Source organism: Meriones unguiculatus (genome assembly GCF_030254825.1).
Source record: "Meriones unguiculatus strain TT.TT164.6M chromosome Y unlocalized genomic scaffold, Bangor_MerUng_6.1 ChrY_unordered_Scaffold_23, whole genome shotgun sequence".
Lineage (NCBI taxonomy): Eukaryota > Metazoa > Chordata > Mammalia > Rodentia > Muridae > Meriones > Meriones unguiculatus.
Genome location: NW_026843709.1, coordinates 34,379,763 through 34,402,706, shown reverse-complemented (window position 1 = coordinate 34,402,706; position 22,944 = coordinate 34,379,763). Strand labels below are relative to the sequence as shown.

General features: G+C 39.3%; 1 non-coding gene across 1 annotated transcript; it reads left to right on the top strand.

The window, feature by feature from the left end:
• The first annotated feature begins 8,318 nt into the window (after positions 1–8,318).
• LOC132651616 (U6 spliceosomal RNA) lies at positions 8,319–8,421 on the top strand. The gene has a single exon (XR_009589201.1). It is a non-coding gene; the product is annotated as a U6 spliceosomal RNA (small nuclear RNA).
• The last annotated feature ends 14,523 nt before the right edge of the window (positions 8,422–22,944 follow it).

The window sequence follows — 22,944 nt, the reverse complement described above, 5'->3', positions numbered from 1 at the left end:
CTTCCACTTCAGGATGATTTAAATTGCAAATCCCCTTGAAGGTCATCTGTCATCTATTTACATGTTTAGTCTCCAGTGAGAAAATGTCTGGGAAGGGTTAAGTGTATGGTCTTGTTACATAATATAATTCATTTTTTCCCCTGATTTCTTTTTCAGTTCTTTTATCTTTTGTATACAGGAGGGCTACTGTTTTTTGTTTGTTTGTGTTGTTTTGCTTTTTGAGTTAATTTTGTATCCAGTCACTTTGCCAAAAGTGTTCACCAGCTGTAGTTGTTCCCATGTAGAATTTTTTTGGGGGGGTCACTCAGGTATACTATCATATCATCTGCAAATAGTTATACTTTGACTTCTTATTTCACATGTCTCTCCGCTTGATCTTCTTCAGTTGTTCTTCAATTGCTCTAGAAAGGACTTCCAGAACTATGTTGAAGAAATATGGAGATAGTGGGAAGCCTTTCCTTGTCCCTGATTTCAGTAGGATTGTTTTAAGTTTCTCTCCATTTAGTTTGATGTTGGCTATAGGCTTGCTGCATATCGCCTTTACTGTGTTATAGATATAGTATGTGCTTTGTATCCAGGATCTCTCCAATACATTAAACATGAATGGAGAATGGATTTTGTCAAATGCTTTTTCAGCATCTAAGATTATCATGTGTTTTTTTCTTTCATTTTGTTAATTTAGTGAATCACATTGATTGATTCCAGAATATAGAACCACCCCTGCATACCTATGATGAAGCCCACTTGGTCATAGTGGATGATATCTTTGATGTGTTTTGTATTCGGTCAAAGACATAAAGTACTTTGGTATGACCCTTACCAAGCAATTCAAAGACTCGTATGAAAAAAATTTCAAGTCTCTGAAGAAAGAATTAAAAGAAGATATCAGAAGATGGAAAGATCTCCCATGTTCATCGTTTGGCAGGATTAACATAGTAAAAATAGGCATCTTAACAAAAGCAATCTACAGATTCAATGCAATTCCCATCAATTTATCAACAAAATTCTTTGTAAAACTTGAAAGAAAAATTCTCAACATCATATGAAAAAACAAACAAACAAACAAAATAACAGAATTTATAAAACAATCTATATGCCCCTCAACTGAAGAATGGATACAGAAATTGAGATAATTTCTAAACAATGGAATATTACTCAGGAAAAAAACACCTAGGAATTTGCAAATAAATGGTTGGAACTGGAAAAGATCATCCTGAGTGAGCTATCCAAGAAGCAGAAAGATATATACTCACTCATATAGACATATGACACACAAGGTATATATTTACTCATATAGACAAATCTGTAGACCTAAGGAAACTAAACAAGAGGGTGGACTTGGCCAAAATGCTTAATTCCCATTCTGAAATTCAAAGACAATGGACATCAGAAGAAGAAGAAAACATGGAATAAGTTAGGAGCCTGCCACAGAGGGCCTCTGAAATACTCTGCCCTGCTAACTATCAAAGCAGATGCTAAGACTTATAGCTAACTGTTGGGCAGAGTGCATGGAATCTAATCCTCTACAATGAAAAATCTGCTGGAAGTACCTCCATCTCTGATCTGAAGCTGTACTATAAAGCAACAGTAATTAAAATTGCATGGTACTGGCATAGAAACAGAATGATGGATCAATGGATCCAAATAGAAGAGCCCCCCCCCCCAAAAAAAAAAACCCACACACTTATGGACAACTGAATTTTGACAAAGATTCCAAAACCATACAGTGGAATCAAATGAAAGAAGTTGGAAATAGTAAGATCTGGAGAGGACAGGAGCTCTGAAAGAAGAGCAACAGAACCAAAAAATCTGAGCACAGAGTTCATTCCTGGGGCCCATACTCCAACCAAATACCACACATGGAGATAACCTAGAACCCCTGAACAGATGTAGCCCTTGGCAGTTTAGTGTCCAAGTGGGTTCCATAGTAAGGGGAACACAGACTGCCTCTGACATGAACTGATTAGCCTCATCTTTCATTATGCCCCCTGAGGGGAAAGCAGCATTACCAGGCCACAGAAAATAAAAATGCAGCCACTCCATTGAGATATGACAGACTAGGTTCAGAAGGAAGAAGATCTCACCTATCAGTGGACTTGAGGAGGAGTATGTGTGAAGATGGGTGGGAAGGAGGGATTGGAAGGGGAGGAGGAAAGAGTTTATGGGAGAGATAAAATGAACAAAGTATAATTGATAATAATTAAAATTAATAAAAATAAAAAAAGAAATATATGACACTCTTCCTGAACCAAGAGTCTTGGACACAGGAACTCTCACCTCTGGGTTGTTTGCTTTCAGTTGTGCACATTGAGGCATGTAGAATTGACAACCATTTTTTTCAAGCATGCTGTCCACTTGGCCTTTTTAATAACTGGCTCCTGAAATTCTTAATGGCTTTCACCTCCTGCATGACATCATTTTCCCTCTCAGCCAATCATCATCTTAGAGAATCTTAAGGTTTCCATGGAGATGAGTAAACAAACTTTCCTAAGTGTCAAGTATCTCTGATCCTGTGCACAGGTGACATTTTTAGGTGAAACCCAACAAGCCTTTATCTCATCCCCTTAGCCAGATCCCACACCTTTACTCCTGTTTACCTCTGTGACAATGTCAGGTGGAAAATGAAAATTTAATTCTTATTTAATTGGAGTTCTTCCTAAGAAGGGAAGCTTCAACGTGGTGTGGGATTAAGGAGAATGTATCAAATAACAAGGTGATCTCATACTGTGTTCTTGAATCTGAAATTTCCTAGGTTGTAACTTTGAACTGATAAGTTACTTTTGTACTCAGTAAATGTACCTTCATGTTCTAAGTGATACAATAGGGTGGCATGGTCAAGGCTAACTTGGGGTATTGAGTTTTTAAGAGCAGGGAAAAGAGAAGGAAACCAGACAATTCCTGGTACCAGTTTGGCTGAATCAGAGAAAGATTAGTGTACATAAAATGAGTACAGAGGGGCAATAAACTATTTGAGAGATGGTGTTGTTCCACAGTAGTGTTGCCAAACCTCGATGAGCAAGATTGCCCTGGCTGCCTTGACTGGTTCTGCAGCGGTGTCCTACTCAGTAGTCAGTGAGCAATCCTCCTGTTCCTGGGGTTTACACTTAAAAAAAGGGCCTTCAGGAAAGAGAAATTGTTCTGTGTTACATGCCTTAGACATAAGAGCAGCTGTGTTTCCTTCAGTATTCCTCCAGACAAACCCTCTAAAAGTAGTGTTACAGCCACCACTGCTTTTTAAATGGTGCCACCTGAGCTCACTGGGTTTCAGGTAGCTGGATATCCACTAGTTTTTGGTTAGGATTCTCTGCTACTTAATGAGTTCCTGGAATGCATTCCTTACAAAGACAAACTTTGCCCTCCTTTAGAGGAATATTTTCTTCATGTTAAAAGTCATTGCTATAATTGTCAACATATTATTTTTATTGATTATGTGGGAATTTCATATATTATACATTACACTCCTTTTCCATTGCTCCCAGGTTCAAATTCTTACCCATGTGTCACAATGAAATTCTTTTTCTTTAAAATACATCAGTTGAAGTATGTGTTGTTCATATACTCATTGGAACATGATCCACATCTCAGTGCCACGTCCCTTGAAGAAAACTGAGTTCATGTTTGCTGCACTCTTGTAGCACACCCAAGAAAAAGGCATCAGTCCTGAAGAGCTCTTTAATTCATCACCTTGATCACAGTTATTCTTATATATTTATTAATTTTATATGTTCTTTTTTACATGTTGTTCAAGTAGTATCCCCTCTGCTGCCCTGTCCCCTTCTCCTTGCAATCTCACCCACCTTTCTCTAGTTCTCTGATAGGGGAGGTCTTCCTCCCTCTTCTACCTGACCCTAGCTTATCAGGTCTCATCTAGGCTGGCTGCATCAGCTTCCTCTGTGTTCTGACTCTCACTGCATTGTTGTTGTGTCCTCAATTCCCTCTACTTATAACAATCTTACTGCCTCCTCTCCTGCAGGCTTTCTAGAGCTCTGAGGGGAGGGAAAAGTTCATAGGGAAATGCCATTTAGATATGGGTGTTTAAGGTCTCTCTGTGCATAATATTAGACCGTAGGTCTCTGTATGCAGTCCCATTTGATGCAGAAGAAAGCATCACTTTGTATACAAGAACATAGCACTGATCTATAATTTGAATGCAGAGAAAAACGTATTTAAAAAAAAACAAAACAGCTTGTACTGCTTGAAAACTTCCATAGGATATCTTGGCTCCAAAACTCAATTCACTGCCACCCAATCCCCCTAGTGGAAGACTTGTTCACAATAGATGGCCTATTGGAATTTTATCCCCCACCATTGGAAGTAATAAGTGAATACATACCATCATTGTCTTTCTACATTTCTACATTTATATACTTCACCCAGTATGGTTGTTCCTGATTCCATCCGTTTGCCTGAAAATATCATGATAATATTTTCTTAGCTGAATAAAAATCTGTTATGGAAATATTCCACATTTTCTCCAACGGAGATTGTCAGTCCTGTTCTTTAGACCTAGAAAGTGACTGGAACTTTCATCATTGTATTAAATGACAAATTATTAGGATAACTATGTTCATTTGGCCTATAAGTCCCTCCATCGGCTTCCACTTTCTGGTGATTTGAATTGCCATGTCCTCTTGAAGCTCATCTATTTACATGTTGAGTCCCCATTGAGGAAATGTTGAGTCCCTAATGAGGGAGGAAATATCTGGGAAGGTTTAAGAGGTATGCCCTTGTTAGATAATATAACTCCAATAGGAGTTATATTATAGGTTATATTATATTATATTATATTATATTATAACTCCTATTGGAGTTATATTATAGGAAGGTGTGCTTTGAGTTTGATATGCCAATTAAAGTGACCAGACAGAATAGTTCTCTGTCACTTTATATCTCAGTCTCTCTGTTTCTGAATCTGTCTCCCTAGCACTTTCTCTCTCTGTCTCTCTCAGTCTCCCTCTCTCTGCCTGCCTCTTGTGGTTAAGTATGAAAAGCTCTCAGTTCTACTGAAGGACTACAACAAGTTGTCTGCTTGCTGATGTGACATCATGGATAGTCTCTGGAAAAATATAAGCAATGTCCCAATTAAATGCTGTTTGTTCAAAGAGTTGCCTTGGTCAGGGAACATTTTCCCAGTAAGAAATTCATTGACTGAAGACATATCTGCACATTTAATAAATAATATTGGAATCTGTGACAATGTGAAAGTCACATGTAGAGGACACAGGACTTTACTAATGACCACTTGAAAGAATTATGTGACAGATTAACTGAACTAAGAGTCTTGGACACAGGAACTGTCATCTCTGGGTTGTGTTTTTTCAGCAGCTCAGATTGAGGCATGTAGGACTGCTCAGCCTTTCTCTCAAGCAGGCTCTCCACTTGGCCCTTTTAATAATTGGCTCCTGAAATACTTACTGGCTTTCACCTGTTTCATGACATCATTCTCCCTCTCAGCCAATCCGCACTTAACCCTTCTGATGTCATAATAGCATTGGGATGTCATGATGATTTTGAATGTCAAGATGCCATTTTGATGTCCTAATAGCAATATGATCTCATCTTAGCATTGGATGTCCTAATATCATTGTGAAGTCTTACTGTTGTGAAGTCATAATAGCTTTTTGATTGTAAAATTCCATATTGATGTCACAATACAAGCATGTCTAAGTACCATTGAGAAGTCATAATAGCATTGTTATGTCATAATAACTTCAGGAAATCATAATACCATTGGGATGTCATAATATTGTAAAGTTATAATAGAATGGTGATATCAAAATACCTTTGTGATGTCATAATAGCACTATGGTTTCCTATCACTGTGATATCGTAATAGCATTGAGATATTGTAAATGAATTTTGATGTCCTAAGCCCATTGTAATGTCATAATAGCACTGAGATATCTTAATATCATTGGAAACTCATTGTTGTGAAGTAATAATAGAATTCTAATGTCATAATTCCATTGTGATATCATAACACAATCATGGCATTAGAGCATTGTGATTTCTGTCATCAAGCGTTGTGATGTCATAATATCAGTGTAATGTCATGATAACATTGTGAAATCATAATGCCATTGGGTTGTCATAACATTGTGATGTCATCCTAGTGTTATGATATCATAACAACTTTGTCATGTAATAGCACTTTGAATTCATATCATTGTAATGTCGTAATAGCATTGAGATAATATAATAGCATTTTGAAGCCATAATATCATTGTGATGTAAAAGCATTGTGATGTCATAATAGTATTGTGATTATTTAAAAGCATTGTGATGTCATAATAGTATTGTGATTATATAAAAGCATTGTGATGTCATACCGTTGTGAAGTCAGAATAGCATTTCGATGTCAAAAATTTTGTTGTGATAGCATAGCACAATCTTGTTGTATTAATAGCATGGTGATGTCATAATGCCATTTTGAAGTCATAATATCATTGTGATGTCAACATAACTTTGTGATATCAAAATTCCATTGCTATGTCATACTACAATCAGAGTTTCAGTGCCAAGTCCTTTAAAGAAAACTAAGATCAGCCTTGCCACACCCTGGTACCACCACCAAGGAGAAGATATCAGTCTTGAAGAGCTCTATACCTCATCACCTTGATCACCATTCTTAATGTATTTATTTATTAAGATTTGTTCAAATTGTATCTCCTCTGCTTCCCTCTGCCTCTTCTGCTCCCAGGCCCACCCCCCCCCCAAAAAAAAAGGACCTAACAGACTAGGATCAGAGGGAAGAAAAAGAAACCCTACCCTACAAGTGGACTTGGGAGGGGAATGTGTGGAGAAGAGGGAAATAGGGAGAGATTGGGAGGGGAGGAGGGAGGGAATAAGAGGGGAGATACAGAGTAAATAAAGTATAATTAAAAATAAAAATAATGAAAAAAGTGAACAAATTGTAATAAATAATAAATAAATAAAATTTTAAAAAGAAATCATGAAATGTGCAGAGAAATGGTGGGAACTGCTGAGGATCATCCTGAGTGAGCTATTCCAGAAACACAATGACACTCACGTTATATATTCACTCAAGTAGACATATAATATAGGATAAACCTACTGAAATATGTACACCTATAGAAACTAAACAAGAGGGAGGACTGGGCTAATGGCATCCCAAAAGGCAAAGATGATGGACATCAGAAGAAGCACAAAACAGGGAACTAGTTAGGAGCTTACCAAGGAGGGACTCTGAAAGGCTCTGCCCTGCAGACAATCAAAGCAGATGCTGATACTTAAGGCCAACTGGTTGGACAGAGTACATGGACTCTACAGAAAGAAGTGGGAAATAGTAAGATCTGGAGAGGACAGGGCTCCACAAGGACAACAACAGGACCATAAAAATCTGAGCACAAGTATCTTTCTTGAGACTCATACTCCAACCAAGTACCATGCATGCTGATAATCTAGAAGCTCTGCACAAATGTAGGCCATGGCAGTTCAGTGTCCATTTGGGATCCATATTAATGGAGATAGGGATTCCCTTGACATGAACTGATTGACCTTCTTATTGACCTTCTCACCCTGTTGGGGTAGCAGCCTTACCAGGCTACAGAGAAAGAGAATGTAGACACTCCCGATGATATATGATAGACTAGGATCAGAAGGAAGGAGAGGAAGACTTCCTCTATCAGTGGACTTGGAGAGGGACATGCATGGAGAAGGGGAAGGGAAGGTGGGATTGGGAACAGATGAGGTTTTATGAGGGGAAACAAAGTGAATTAAGTAATTTATAAAAAGTAAAATAAAAATAATAAAAATGTATAATTCCTTTTGGATTTATATTATAGGAGGGTGAGCTTTGAGGTTGATATATCAATGAAAGTGACCAGACAGAATAGAATGTCTGTATCTCAGTCTCTGTCATTTTATATAATTGTTTATGTTGGTCTCAGTATCTCTATTTCTGAATCTGTCTCTCTAGCCCTCTCTTTCTGTCTCTTACAGTCTCCCTCTCTCTGCCTGCCACTTGTGGTTCAGTATGAAAGGCTCTCAGGTTTGGTGGAGGACTACAACAAGATGACTGTTTGCTGAGGTAATATCATGGATGGCCTCTTTAAAAACACAAGCAATGTTCTAATTACATGCTTTTTGTTCAAAGATTTGCCTAGGCCAGGGAGCATTTTCACACACACACAATAATAATAATAATAATAATAATAATAATGATAATAATAATAATTCACTGACTGAGGACAACTGTGGGCATTTACCAATTAATGATTGAATCTCTGATAATGTGAAACTCACAAGTCAGGGACAAGTGAATTTATTAATGACAACTTGTAAGAAATATGTGTTGCTTGCTTTGGCAGCAAATATGCTAAAATGGGAATGAATCAGAGAAGATTAGCATCGCCCACACTAAAGGATGACATGCAAATTCATGTAGAGTTTCGTATTTTTTTGAAGAAATTAAAGAAAACACAAATAGATGAAATTGTGGAGGACAGAACTTAGAGAAAAAAAAAACAGGAACTACAGAGGTAAGCATAGCCAATATACTACAAGAGATGGAAGAATGAATCTCAGGTGTGGAAGATACACTGGAAGAAATCGTTGTATCTGTCAAAGAAAATGATGAATATAAGAAATTCCTGACAAAGAACTTACAATAAATTCAAGACAACATAAAAAGAAAAAACATAAGAATAATAAGAATATAAGAAAAAGAAAAATCCCTCCTCCAAGGCCCAGAAAAATATTTTCAACAAAACCATTGAAGAAAATGTCTCCAACTTAAAGGAGAGGCCAATAAGAATACAAGAGGCCTATAGAACACCCAATAAATTAGTCCAGAAAAGAAAATCTTCCTGCAACATAATAATCAAAACAACAAACATACAGAACAAAGAAAAAAATACTAAAAGCTGCATGGTCAAGAGGCCAAATAACATATAATGGCAAAACCATCAGAATCACACCTGACTTCTCACAGAGACTATGAAAGCCAGAAGGGCCTGGATGAATATCATGCAGACCATAAGAAAACACAGATGTCAGCCCACACTACTATACCCAGCAAATCTCTCCATTGTCATAGACATACCAAACAAGATGTTCAATGCCAAAACAAATTTCAACAATACCTACACAGAAATCCAGCATTACAGAAGACAATAGAAGGGAAAATACAACCCAAGAAAACTAGCTACTTTCAAGAAAACACAGGACATAATTAACCTCACTACAGTAAAACAAAAAGCAACTAAGAACACAAACTTACTACCACAGCCAACATCAAACTCAAAGGATCTAACAGGCACAGGTCATTAGTTTCTCACAACATCAGTGGACTCAATTCTCCAATAAAAAGACACAGACTAACCAAATGGATGTGATAACAAGGCCCAGCACTTTTGCATACAATAAACAGATCTAAGTCACAAAGATAGATATTACCTGAGTGTAAAGAGCTGGAAGATGGCTTTCCAAGCAAATGGCCCCAAGAAGAAAGCAGGGGGAGGCATTCTAATATCTGAGAATATAGACTTTCAACCAAAATTAATCAAAAGACATGGGGAAAGATACTTCATACTCCTCAAGGGAAAATTCCACCAAGAAGACATCACAATCCTGAACATCTATGCCCCAAATAGAAGGGCAACCATGTTCATAAAAGAAACATTGATAAAACTTAAACCACACATAAATCCCCACACGTTAATAGTGGGAGACTTCAACACCCCACCATCACCAAAGGACTGGTCAACAGAATAGAAATTAAACAATGAAACAATGTCTCTAACAGTGGTAACAAATCAAATGGAACTAACAGACATTTACAGAATATTACACCAAAGACAGAAGAATTAACCTTCTTCTCAGCATCTCATGAAACATTCTACAAAATAGACCATAGCGTTGGTCACAAAGCAAGTGTCATCAGATACAAGAAGATTGAAATACTCCCTTTTATTCTATCTGATCATCAAGTCATAAAAATGGACCTCAACATCAACAGAAATAGCAAAAAGGCTACACACACATGGAAACTGAACAACTTGCTACCAAATGACAGTTGGGTCAGGGAAGAAAAAAGAAAGAAATTAAAGTCTTCCTAGAATTCAACGAAAATGAAGGCACAGCATACCCAAACTGATGGGACACAATGAAAGCAGTGCTAAGAGGAAAGTTCATAGCACTAATTTCAAGATGAAATTCAAGACTTCTCATTCAAGCAAATTAATGGCTGACCTCAAAACCCTAGAAAGAAAATGAAGCAGAAACACAAAAAGGAGTAGATGGCTGGAAATTACCAAACACAGCTGAAGTCAATAAATTAGAAACAAATAATACAATTTAAAGAATCAGGGAAACAAGAGCTGGTTCTTTGAGGAATTCAAGATGATAGACAAACCCTTTTTCAAACTAACTAAAAGGCAGAGACACCATCCATATCACCAAAATCAGAAATGAAAATGGGGACACAACAACAGGCACTGAGGAAATCTAAACAATCATTAGGAATTATTTCAAAAGTCTATGTGCCAGAAAAATCCAAATGGAATGAACAATTTTCTTGATCAATTCTACTTACCAAAGCTAAATAAAGACAAGTTAAATCAATTAGATAGTCCTATATTCCATAAGGAAATAGAAGCAGTCATCAAAAGTGTAACATCCAAAAATCCCAGGACCAGATGTAGAATTCTACCAAACCTTCAAAGAAGAGCTAACTCAAGTTCTCATCAAAGTATTCACAAAACAGAAACAAATGGAACACTACCAAATTCATTCTATGAAGCTACAGTTATCTTGGTACCTAAACATCACAAAGACTCAACAAAGAAAGAGAATTTCAGGCCAAACTCTCTAATGAAAATTGATGCCAAAATATTCAAGAAAATACTTGAAAACTGAACACAAGAACACATCAAAGACATCATTCACCACTACCAAGTAGGCTTCATCCCATGTATACAGGGGTTGTTCTATATATGGAAATCCATCAATGTGATCCAACATATTAAAAAACAATGAAAGAAAATAATCACACATGATAATTGCCTTAGATGCTGAAAAAGCATTTGACAAAATACATACATTCATTTAGATCAGGAATACAAGACACATATTAAAACATAGTAAATGTAATATACAACAAGCCTATAGCCAACATCAAACTAAACAGAGAGAAACTTAAAACTGAAATCAGGCAAAAGGCAAGGCTGCCCACACTCTCCATATCTCTTCAACATAGTTCTGGAAGTCCTTTTGAGAGCATTAAGACAATTACAGGATATGATCAAGGGTATGCAAATTGGAAAGGAATAAGTCAAACTATCACTATTTGCAGATGATATGACAGTATACCTGAGTGATATAAAAATTCTACCAGGGAACTCCTACTGCTAATAAACACCTTCAGAAAAATTGGCAGGATACAAAATTAACTCAAAAAAAATCAGTAGCACTTTTGTATACAAAAGACAAAAGGACTGAGAAAGACGTTAGGGAAACAACACCCTTCAAAAAGCCACAAAAGACATAAAGTGCCTTGTTGTAACCTTAACCAAGCAACTCGAAGTCTTGTATGTAAACAATTTCAAGACTATGAAGGAAGGATTAGAAGACGATATCAGAAGATGGAAATATCTCCCATGCTCATTGCTTGGAAGGCTTAACACTGTAATAATGGCTGTCTTACCAAGAGCAATCTACAAATTCAATGTAATTCCCAAAAAATTACCAACACAATTCTTTACAGAAAAACTGAAAGAAAAATTCTAAACTTCAAATAGAAAAAATAAGAAACCCAGAATTGCTAAAACAACCCTATACAATAAAAGATCTTCTGGAGGTACCTCCATTCCTGATCTCAAGCTGTCCTATAGAGTAACAGTAATAAAAACTGCAAGGTATTGGCATAGAAACAGAAAGGTGGATCAATGGAACCAAATAGAAGAACCAGAAATAAAGCAACACACTTATGGACACCTGAGTTTTTACAAAGGTTCCAAAACCATACAATGGAAACAATGGAAAAGAGTAGCATCTTCAACAAATGGGGCTGGTCTAACTGTAGAAAAATACAAATAGATCCAATATTTGCACAAAAGTAAAGTCCATGCAGATCAAAGACCTCAACATGAAACTAGACACGTTAAATCGGTTAGAAGAAAAAGTAGGGAAGTCCCTAGAATTCATTGACACAGGAGACAACTTTTTTAACAGAACAACAACAGCACAGGCTCTAAGAGCAACAATCAGTAAATGGGACCTCATGAAACTAAAAAGCTTGTGTAAAGCAAAAGACACTGTCATCAAAACAAAAAGAATGCCTACAGATTGGGAAAGAATCTTCAGCAGCCCTCTATGTAACAAAGGGCTATTATACAGTATATACAAAAAACTAAAGAAGTTGAAAAGCAACAAGTCAAGTAATAAAATTAAAATATGTAAAATAGAGCTAAACAGAGAATTCTTGATAGAGAAATATCAAATGGAAGAGAAATATTTAAAGAAATGCTCAACGTCATTAGCTATCAGGGAAATTCAAATCAAAATGACCAGAGATGTCACCTTATTCCCATCAGAATGGCCAAGATCAAAAACCTCAAGTGACAACACATGCTGGAGAGGTTCTGGACAAAGGGGAACCCTCCTCCACTGCTTGGAGGAATGTAAACTTATACAACCACTCTGAAAATAAATCTGGCACTTTTTCAGACAACTAGGAATAATGCTTCCTCAAGATCCAGCTATACCACAACCTAGTTGTATTTCAAAAAGAGGCTCCAGTACACAATAAAGATATTTGCTCAACCATGTTTGTAACAGCTTTATTTGTAATATCCAAACCTGGAAACAAACCAGATGTCCCTCAAGTAAAGAATGGATACAGAAATTGTGATACATTTGACCAATAGAATATTACTAAGCAATAAAAAACAAGGAAATCATGAAATTTGCAGGTAAATGGTGGCAACTAGAAAATATCAAGCTGAATGAGGTATCCCAGAGGCAGAAAGACACACATGGTATACACTCACTTATATAGATATATAATGTAGGATAAATCCACTAAGATATCTATATCCAAAGAAACAAATCAAGAGGGAGGACTCTGGATTAAACGCTCAATCCCCATTCCAAAAGACAAAGAGGATGGACATAAGAAGAAGGAGAATACAGGGAACAAGTGAGGAACCTGACACAGAGGGCCTCTTAAAGGCTGCGACCAGCATACTATTAAAGCAGATGCTGAGATTTATGGTCAACCATTGGGCAGAGGGCATGGAATCTAATAAAAAGTGGAAAATAGTATGATCTGAAAAGGACAAGAGCTCAAAAAGAAGAGCAACAGAACCAAAAAAATTGAGCAGAGGATTAATTCCTGAGGGCCAAACTCCAACTAAGTACCATGCTAGAATTTCTGCACAGATGTAGCCCATGGCAGTTCAGTGTCAAAATGGGTTCTATAATAATGGGAACAGGGACTTTCTTTGACCTGAATTGATTAGACTGATCTTTGATCACCATCCCCTGAAGGGAAAACAGTCTTAACAGGCCACAGAAAAGTATAATATAGCCACCCCTGAAAAGATCTGATAGACTAGGATCAGAAGGAAGGAGAAGAGCTTCCAAGATGGCAGCGAACAGAGCACACCATTTAAGAGAGGCAGAGGACATGAATTACTGAAATTGGTGAGTCAAGAGACAATTGAAACTAGAATTTGGACTTTTGGGCTTTCTAAAGGGGAGAAGACACCACAGAAGCATGGAGTACTTGTAGATTTAGATCAGGCACAGAATTCTCTGAGAACGAAGTGGGATGCTTCCCTTGTCCAGGTCTCCTGCACAGGAAAGCCTGCACACAGCAACAGGTAGCTGAGCTCAATGCTCATAGACTGGGGACTAAGACAGCAGAGACAGTGCTCCAGGCCCCTTAGCACAGGGGAAAGCTGTAACCACCTGCAAATATGTGTCCCACCCCTGGGTCACATGCCTAAGGAGTCCATATCCTGGGCCCCACCTAGGGCCCTTTGCCAAGCTCTGGACCAGCAGAGCGTCCCCCCACCCCTTCCCCTGTTGGACGCGATCCTGCCACAAGAAGAACAGCAGAGCTCATGTCCCTCTGGATATCCTTCCTCTCCAGAGTGCACACACCTACAGAAAACCTGCCCCGCCTGAGTGCACCCACCATAGGAAATCCCACCCTGCACATACCTCCAGAAACCCACCACACTGGAGGAGCACATACACCCCTGAAAACCCCACCACATTGGAGGAATGCACACACCTCAGGACACCCTGCTGCACCAGAGGAGTGCACACATAATTGGAAAACACACCACACCAGGAGGAATGCACACACCTCTGGAAACCCTGCCACACTGGAAAGCACCCACTGCCAGTGCCAGAGCGCAGGCCCAACCACAGAGTGCCAACCACAGAGACTCACTTCCGCAGTACAATCCTTCCTATATCCTAAATCTGCAAAGCTCAGTGCCTGGGGACCAAGACAACAGAGGTAGGGCTTCAGGCCCCTCAGCCAGGGTGGAGAGTTGTAACCACCTGCTGAACGCCACCCCTTAGAGCACACATCAGAGGATCCACTCCCCGCTTAATGCCCTCTTTCCAAGCTCCAGACCCTTGGAGCACACCCACCACCACAAACACTGGGCCCCTCCACAGTATATACACCTCTGAAACCTCACCCTTCCAGAGCACAAGCCCTAAGAATGCCAGCCACAGAGGCCCAGATCCACAGGACAATCCTTCCCAGATCCAAAGTCTGCAAGTGACAGTACTGACCACACAGGATTGCCCAGCCAGTGATTGTATGGGCCATCCAACCCCTCAGTGGCAGATAAACAGCTGAAGAGCCACAAAAGCCTAGCAGACCTGAAGAAAACAATATGTGCTGGCAATCTTCAATTGCCTTTGCATTCCCTAAAGTGCCTGCAACACCTTCAGTGCCTGCAAGGCTCCCCTCTCATACACTGAAGGCCTCTTAATTCTCCAACACCCTGTCCCTTAGGACACACCTACAAGCACATGCTCAACCACATGCTACCGCACATTTGCCCTTCTGCGCTTGTGAACTTTCCTCCTACAGGTTTAGCTGAATCAACAGTGCACACACTGAAACCACTGGAAATCCCTCCTTTTCCTGAGGAATTCTCCAGATACCAGAGAAAGACCAGTCTGATCTGCAGAATCCAGGAACAAACAATGAACACTACAGATAACCAAATGGCCAGGGGTTGGCAAAAAACACAACCAACATGAATCAAGAATCAAGATATGATGGCTTCACCGACAAACCCATAAAATTAATGGATACTCCAACTCATCATAAACACAAGAAACTGATATTAAAGCTATGATTATCCAGTGATTTGAGGCACATAGAGTGGAAACCAACAAATCTCTCAGAGAATAGCCATACAGATTCAAATAGTTAAAGGGAAATAAATAAATCTCTAAAAGATTTGGCCTCCCAAATGGAAACAAAGAAAAACAAAGTGAACGAAGCTCTGAAAGAAACACAGACAAATATAGCCAAACAAATGGAGGCAGAAGTAGTGGTATTAAGAGAGGAAACAAACAAAAAAATAGAGACCATCTTGGAGACATAGGAATTCACATTCAAACAGATGAAGCAAATGTTGCAAGGCATGAAAACAGAATTAGAATCAATAAAAAAAAAACACAAACTGAGAAAACCCTGGAGCTGGAGAACTTGGAGAAAAGATCAGGAACCACAAAGTTAAGCATCACTAATAGAATACAAGAAATGGAAGAGATAATCTCGAGTGCTAAAGATACACTCCCAGAAATTGACACTTCTCTCAAAGAAAAAGTAAAATCAGAAAAATACCAAACACAAAACATCCAAGAAATCAAAGACACCATGAAAAGGCAAAATCTAGGAATAAAAGGAATTGAAGAAGAAAAAGATTCCAGGCTCCAAGATCGAGAAAATATTTTCAAGAAAATCATAGAAGAAAATTTTTCCAACCTAAAGAAAGATATGTCCACAAATATACAAGAGGCCTACAGAGGACCAAATAGACTAGACCAGAAAAGAAACTCCTAAGCCACATAATAGTCAAAACGTTTAATCTACAGAATGAAGAAAAAATGTTAAAAGCAGCAAGGGAAAAGGGTCAAGTAACATATAAAGGTAGACCTATCAGAATCACCAAATGGCCAGGGGTTGGCAAAAGAAAGCTATCCCCTGCAAAGCTGTCAATCAACATAGTTGAAGAAAACTAAATATTCCACAGCAAAGCTAAATTTAAGCAATACTTGAACAGCAAACGAGCCCCACAGAAGAAACTAGAAGAAAAATTCCAATCCAATGAAAACAACTACACCCGAGGGGGGCGGAGCCAAGATGGCGACTAGCACACACAGTTTCTGAGCGGTGGGATACCTGATCTTCTGAGTTGGAGAATGAAAGGACCCCCAACCCAGGAAAACCACAGCGAGGCATTCTGAACACCAGGGAACATCGCAGGAGGTGAAAACTTTGGACTCCAGTCACCCAGAGACTTGCTTGGGGAAGGAGAGAAAAGATCCTTTGTTCTTGAGGCACTCCCTTCCCCCAGACCTCCTTCCTCCTCAGCACAGCTGCACAGCGGAATCATCTTTCTCAGCGCAGACCTAACTGCCTGGGGTATACAACCGCTGAGACGGAGCCCCAAGCACTTTAGCGGCAGACAAAAGCCAGCAGTATGTGCCCCGGAGTCCCAGATTCGCGCAGCGGCTGCACCATCCTCCCAGGGCGCGAATCTGCTAGACACCATACTAGCTCCGCAGGATCGCCATCACTGACTGTACAGCCCGCCCAATCCCACAATGACAGAGAATACGCTATATACTCACCAAAACCAGGCAGAAACGTCATACAACCTGGACACACCAGGCGCTGGACCTCCCAAGCTTGGAGAGCACAACGAAGAGATCCCAGGACTTCCCAGAAAGCATTGGGACTAGCAAGCCAGTCTCCAGTTACAGATGGACGTGGCAGCGGAGCAGCACTGAACTGGCGGGGCACCACAGCCCTCCAGTTTAAGACTAACCAGGGCCAAACCAGAGAACAGAGAGCCAGGTTACCCCATCCCTGCTGAAGTGACCACCCTGGAATCTCCAGCTGCAGCAAGACCTCAGAACCTGGCAGTGACAGCAGCACAGAACTGGCGGAACACATCAAAGAAGCAGGGCCAAACCAGAGAGCAGAGAGCCCCTGATACCAAGATCTCTGCCAAAAGACCTGCCTGTAAGTGAGTGCACCCTTGAGAATCTGCAGTTCCACAGATCCTGGGTCCTTCTAAATCAGAAGCCAGGCATCGAACCCCCCTCCCACCGACTTTGGGAAACAGAGGGGCACTAGGGACATTGAAGTTCCTGCCCTGTGGGCCTGATTGAGGAGTTAAGACAGTTAATGCCAGAAATTGTGCTGCGATCATCATTAGCGCCTGCGACATATACAGTGCAGAGCCCCTCCCCCACACTCAAGTTTTCAACATTAGCCATCACTCTGTCCCTTGAGAAACTCATCCATGCACACTTACACACACAGACACACACACGCGTGCATTTGCCCCTGTTTGCGCCTGCGTACTTTCCTCCCACAGGTACAGCTAGTCCTCAGCACACGCTGAGAGTGCTCAGCTTCCTGAAGAACTCTCCAGACACCAGAGAGAGACAGCACCAGTCTGATCTGCAGAATCCAAAAACAAACAGGGAAGGTTTCAGATAAGCCAATGGCCAGAGGTAGGCGAAAGAACACTTCCAACATAAATCAGGACATCATGACTTCACTAGCAAACCCCAAAATCGATGGATACACCAATTCAGCAGAAGCACAGGAAAATGATTTTAAAGTCATGCTTGCCCAATTATTTGAGGCTCATAAGGAGGAAATGAACAAGTCTTTCAAAGAAATGGCCAGTCAATTGGAGGCAAAGAAAGAAGAAATAGACAATATCCTTAAAGAAACACAGGCAAACATAGCCAAACAAATAGATACACAAGTAGAGGAAAAATTAGCGGCATATAAGAAGGAAATGAAAAAAGAAATAGAGGCCATCTTATAGAGACAGGAATCCAAATTCAAACACATGAAAGAAATGGTGCAAGGCATGAAAACAGAATTAGAATCAATAAAGAAAACACAAAATGAGAAAACCCTTGAACTGGAGAACTTGGAGAAAAGATCAGGAACCACAAAAGTAAGCATCACCAACAGAATACAAGAGATGGAAGAGAGAATCTCTGGAGCTGAAGACACACTTGCAGAAATGGATACTTCTCTCAAAGAAAAAGTAAAATCAGAAAAGTTCCAATCACAAAATATCCAAGAAATCAAGGATGCTATGAAAAGACAAAATCTAAGAATAATAGGAATTCACGAAAAAGAAGACTCCAGACTCCAAGGTCCAGAAAATATTTTCAAGAAAATCATAGAAGAAAATTTTCCCAACTTAAAGAAAGAGATGTCCATAAATATACAAGAGGCCTACAGAACCCCAAATAGACTAGACCAGAAAAGAAACACATCACGTCACATCATAGTCAAAACACTAAATCTACAGAACAAAGAAAAGATATTAAAAGCAGCAAGGGAAAAAGGCCAAGTAACATATGAAGGTAGACCTATCAGAATCACGCCAGACTTCTCATCAGAAACTATGAAAGCCAGAAGGGCCTGGGCAAGTATCATGGAGACTCTAAGAGATCACAAATGTCAACCCAGACTACTATACCCTGCAAAGCTTTCAATCAACATAGATGGAGAAAACAAAATATTCCATGACAAAACTAAATTTACACAATATCTACACAGCAAACCATCCCTACAGAAGATACTAGAAGGAAAACTCCAATCCAATGAAAACAAATTCACCCAAGAAAACAGGGCATACAGATAATGTCCCAACAAAAATGAAAAGAAAACAAGCAATGAAACAGGGTTAGATCATCGACTCCATTACAAAAGGAACTAACATGCATTGGTCACTATTATCTATCAATATCAATGGACTCAACTCACCAATAAAAAGACACAGCCTAACAGAATGATTAAAAAACAGGATCCAACATTCTGTTGCATCCAAGAAACACACCTATGCAAAAAAGACAAATACTACCTCAGAGTAAAGGGCTGGAAAACGATTTTTCAAGCAAATGCGTCCAGAAAACAAGCTGGAGTAGCCATCCTAATATCTAATAAAATAGACTTTCAACCCAAGTTAATCAAAAAAGATAAGGAGGGCCACTATATTCTCATCAAAGGAAAAATCCACCAAGAGGACATCACAATCTTGAATATCTATGCCCCAAATACAAGAGCACCGACATTCGTAAATGAAACATTATTAAAGCTTAAATCATAGATTGATCCTAATACCTTAATAGTGGGAGACTTCAACACTCCACTCTCACCAAGGGACAGATCAACTAGACAGACACCAAATAGGGAAATAAAAGCACTCACAGAATCGCTAAATCAAATGGACCTAATAGACGTCTACAGATCATTTCACCCAAACTCAAAAGAGTACACCTTCTTTTCAGCACCACATGGAACCTTTTCCAAAATAGACCATATAGTGGGCTACAAAGCAAGCCTCAACAGATACAAAAGAATTGAAATAATCCCTTGTATACTATCTGACCACCATGGACTAGCTCGACCTCAACAACAACAGAAACAACAAAAAGCCGACACGCACATGGAAACTGAACAACTTACTACTCAATGACAGCTGGGTTAAGGAAGAAATAAAGAAAGAAATTAAAGACTTCCTAGAATTCAATGAAAAGGAAGGCACAACATACCCAAATTTATGGGACACATTGAAAGCAGTGCTCAGAGGAAAATTTATAGCACTAAGTGCCTGCAAGAAGAAATTCGTAACATCACATACAAACAACTTAATGGCCCAACTGAAAACCCTAGAAAAAAAAGAAGCAGATACACCCAAGAGGAACAGATGGCTGGAAATAATCAAACTAAGGGCTGAAATCAATCAACTAGAAACAAATAAAACTATCCAAAGAATCAATGAAACAAAAAGCTGGTTCTTTGAGAAAATCAACAAGATAGACAAACCCTTAGCCAAACTAACTAAAAAGCAAAGAGAAACTATCCAGATCAGCAAAATCAGAAATGAAAATGGGGACATAACCACAGACATTGAGGAAATCCAAACAAATATTAGGTCATACTACAAAAGCCTATATGCCACAAAATTTGAGAATCTAAATGAAATGGATAATTTTCTTGAAAGATCCCATCTACCAAAACTAAGTCAAGATCAGGTAGAAAGACTGAATAGCCCTATATCTCTCAAGGAAATCAAAGCAGTCATTAACAGTCTCCCCTCCAAAAAAAAGCCCTGGACCAAATGGCTTCAGCGCAGAATTCTACAAGACCTTCAAAGAAGTGGTAACTCCAATTCTCCTAAAGGTATTACACAAAATAGAAACAGAAGGAACACTACCAAACTCATTCTATGAAGCCACAGTCACCTTAATACCTAAACCACACAAAGACCCAACAAAAAAAGAGAACTTCAGGCCTATCTCTCTTATGAACATTGACGCAAAAATACTCAATAAAATACTTGCAAACCGAATCCAAGAACACATCAAAGATATCATCCACCATGACCAAGTAGGCTTCATCCCAGGCATGCAAGGGTGGTTCAACATACGGAAATCCATCAATGTAATCCACTACATAAACAAACTGAAGGAGAAAAACCACATGATCATCTCCTTAGACGCCGAAAAAGCATTTGACAAAGTCCAACACCCATTCATGTTTAAAGTCTTGGAGAGATCAGGGATACAAGGCACATACCTAAACATAGTAAAGGCAATATATAGCAAGCCTATAGCTAACATCAAACTCAATGGAGAGAAACTTAAAGCAATCCCACTGAAATCAGGGACAAGACAAGGCTGTCCATTGTCCCCATATCTCTTCAACATAGTACTTGAAGTCCTAGCCAGAGCAATAAGACAACTAAAGGAGATCAAGGGGATACAAATCGGAAAGGAAGAGGTCAAAGTGTCACTATTTGCAGATGATATGATAGTATACATGAGCAAAAATTCAACCAGAGAACTCCTTCAGCTGATAAACACCTTCAGCAAAGTGGCAGGATACAAAATCAACTCAAAAAAATCAGAAGCCCTCCTATATACCAAAGACAAAAAGGCTGAGAAAGAAATTAGGGAAACAACACCCTTCACAATAGCCACTAATAACATAAAGTACATTGGTGTGACTCTAACCAAGCAAGTGAAAGACCTGTTTGAGAAAAACTTCAAGTCTCTGAAGAAAGAAATCGAAGAAGATATCAGAAGATGGAAAGATCTCCCGTGCTCATGGATTGGTAGGATTAACATTGTGAAAATGGCCATACTGCCAAAAGCAATCTACAGTTTCAATGCAATTCCCATCAAAATACCAACTCAATTCTTTACAGACCTTGAAAAAAAGATTCTCAGCTTCATATGGAGAAACAAAAATCCCAGAATCTCCAAAACGATCCTGTACGACAACAGATCATCTGGAGGTATCTCCATTCCTGATCTCAAGCTGTACTACAGGGCAACAGTAATAAAAACTGCATGGGATTGGCATAGAAACAGAAAGGAGGATCAATGGAACCGCATGGAAGACCCAGAAATAAATCCACACACCTATGAATACTCGATATTCGACAAAGAAGCCAATTCCATTCAATGGAAAAAAGACAGCATCTTCAACAAATGGTGCTGGACCAACTGGATGTCTACATGCAGAAAAATGAAAATAGATCCATATTTATCACCCTCCACAAAACTAAAGTCAAAGTGGATCAAGGACCTCAACATAAAACCAGATACCCTAAATCAATTGGAAAAAAAAAGTGGGGAACAGCCTAGAACTCATTGGCACAGGAGACAACTTCCCGAACAGAGCACCAACAGCACAGGCTCTAAGAGCAACAATCAATAAATGGGACCTCATGAAACTGAAAAGTTTCTGTAAAGCAAAGGATACCGTCATCAAAACAAAACGACTGCCTACAGATTGGGAAAGAATCTTCACTAACCCTTTATCTGACAGAAGACTAATATCCAGTATATACAAAGAATTAAAGAAGCTGAAAAGCAGCAATCCAAGTAATCCAATTAAAAAATGGGGAACAGAGCTAAACAGAGAATTCTCGACAGAGGAATATCAAATGTCAGAAAAACACTTAAGGAAATGCTCATCCTCATTAGCCATCAGGGAAAAGCAAATCAAAACAACCCTGAGATATCACCTTATACCTTACATCATCAGGGCCAAGATGAAAAACTCAAGCGATAACACATGCTGGAGAGGTTGTGGAGAAAGGGGAACCCTCCTCCACTGCTGGTGGGAATGTAAACTGGTACAACCACTCTGGAAAGCTATCTGGTGCTTTCTTTTTTTTTTCCACTTTTATTTTATTTTATTTTATTTTATCAGTTACATTTTATTAACTCTGTATCCCAGCCATGTCCCGATCCCTCATTCCCTCCCAGTCCCTCCCTCCCACCCTCCCTCCCTCATCTCCGCCGTGCCCCTTTCCAAGTCCACTGATAGGGGGGACCTCCTCCCCATTCATCTGATCCTGTTTTATCAGGTATCTTCAGGACTGGCTGCAAAGCCCTCCTCTGTGGCCTAACAGGACTGCTCCTCCCTTCGGGTGTGGGGAGACCAAAGAGCCAGTCATTGAGTTCCTGTTAGAAATAGTCCCTGTTCCCCTCACTTTGGGAAACCAATTGGTTACTGAGCTACCACAGGCTACATCTGAGTGGAGGTTCTTCTAAGACAAATAGGAATAGTGCTTCCTCCAGACACAGCTATACCACTGCTAGGTATATACCCAAAGTTTGTTCAAGTACACAAAAAGGACACTTGCTCAACCATGTTTATAGCAGCTCTAT